Below are 2,251 nucleotides of genomic sequence, written 5' to 3'. Positions count from 1 at the left end.
GGTCCGTATCAGCCCTGACACCTTGAATCGATAGCTTTGGATTTGCCTCCACTGTCTGCTGTCGTCTACGGGCTGTGCTCAAGATTGTTTAGTACTGCACTGCCTATAAGTATACACAGGACTTCCCCAGCTGTCCGTTTCGGGGAGAGTTTTAACTTACTCAAAACTTTACGAGGGGTTTCCCCGACTCAATAGACACAGATTTCTTCCCGGAAAACAGGAAGTGACGATAAATGTAGCTTACTATCATGGTTATGACGGAAACAGTAGAGACGCGAAACATGTTGATGATTAACTGCCTTTATGCAAAGTGGCACATAAGCTGATTAAGGGTTACACACAATCTGTGATTTACGTAGGTGCCATAATAGTCACACGAGTTTATCCATCATGACAGCTTCAAGTAGGTGTACAAATTGACCACGCAACCACAGTCAAGTTCGCGGGTTATTCGTAGAAGAGGTGTCAATAATAAGTGTTTGTCAAATTTGTCCATTGTTTTGTGCATCACAGACAAAGAAATATACAAAATAATCTGTGTCCACGCACGCATCTACACGCATGCATGGACATGTACTCAATCTTGACAATAGTAAATCCACAAGCTTAGTTTGCTAGCTCTAACGTCACTTGTAATTCATTTTAGATTGCCGGCAATGTTTTTGCCTGGGCATGTTTTCATGGTGTAGAACAAAACAAAACAAAGAAAACAAAGACAGACAATCGTCATATATCATAGAATACGCAGGAGAGAGGAGGGTAGACAAATATGGGAAAAGATTGGATGGTGGAAATAAAATAAACGATGCTAGCATTTCCGGGAAGGGAGTGATAGAACCGGCCGTTCAATCCGAACATACCCATCCAAATACAACTGCTGCACATGTTTGGATCGTTTTACAAGTCATTTACGCTTGTAAAATACTTTGGAAGTTATTAAATTGTGCGTGGTAGGGGGAATTTGAAGTTGAATATTGTTCTCTGTGGCGAGGACGGAAGGCTGGTACAAATAGCCAGTAGACACGAGGACATAGCAAGCTGTGAGAGAGCGTGTTCCCAAAATTTGATGAGGGACTGTCTGATCCTGCCCTTGAATGTGACACCTCGTTCTAAGATGTGTAGTATTAGTATATCGCTGTCGTAAACATACTCTTTTAATTCTTTGTTAAAATCTCATCTGATGAATGGGCAATACTACGACAGAAGGCCTTACACAAACGACGTTAACACGACAAAACGTTGAATTCCTGATAAAGGATGTACACACAGGTCTTCCCCAGCTGTATTTATAGACTATGCTCTCTTTCTTGCTCGTTTACGAGATTGCTTATCCTACATGTTTCCTACTCATATTTCTTTGGATATATACAGTATTCTATTAATACTGTGTTCCATCCTACATGTTTTCTACTCAAATTTCTTGGGATATATACAGTATTCTATTAATACTGTGTTCCTTAAAGACGAGGAAATGCAAATTTACTTTTGTCGTGCGGAAGAGGAAAAATCCCATTCAAAAAGTCCTCAGTTTATGATGATAGTACAGTCCCTGTTTGAACATTGTAACTCAAATTACGGAAATGCATGGTGCGTAAATGAGTACACGGAGTGTCTACGTTACTTTGACAGTTTTTGGATTGCTTGCAATATGCATGTAGTTGTCACAGAACAACACTGATTTTTCGGACTCATAAAATATTTTCCGTAAGTCGGTCAAACGGACAATGCACGCATTGATATGAGCACCAGTTTCACAATATCCTGTTCAAATTTTCATCTTTTTCCTCGCATCAAAATTTGACATACTTCGGTATTCTACCATCGCCAATTAAAAACTTAAGGTAGAATGCACCTCGGGGACAGATATTCGGACTGGTTTTTTTTCAATTCTTTTCTGATTTACAACTTTTAGGGGCTCGTTTTAAAGCTCTTGAAGTGAGAAAAATTTTCATCGGTTTAGTTTGTCGAAAATCGAAAATTGAAAATTCTCCCATAGAGTTAACACAGGGATGGCAGTCATTTTGAATATCGGTAAATGTTACGTAATTTGTTTCTCTGGTACCAAACTTTGCTTTGTAACCCCTGATTTGTATTCTTGAATTGGTAAGAGAATGGGTAAAAGTTTCCTTGTGGATCACTTTCGAGGCGCATACAACCTTAACGGCTTGTTAGCCATAGTCCTATATACTTCCTTCATTCCCTTAGATCTACACCCTGACTCCGGTCCTTGATAGGATCAACCATGACATTG

This window comes from Ptychodera flava, chromosome 4 (assembly GCF_041260155.1).
Source record: "Ptychodera flava strain L36383 chromosome 4, AS_Pfla_20210202, whole genome shotgun sequence".
Lineage (NCBI taxonomy): Eukaryota > Metazoa > Hemichordata > Enteropneusta > Ptychoderidae > Ptychodera > Ptychodera flava.
This window is presented reverse-complemented; position numbering follows the sequence as displayed.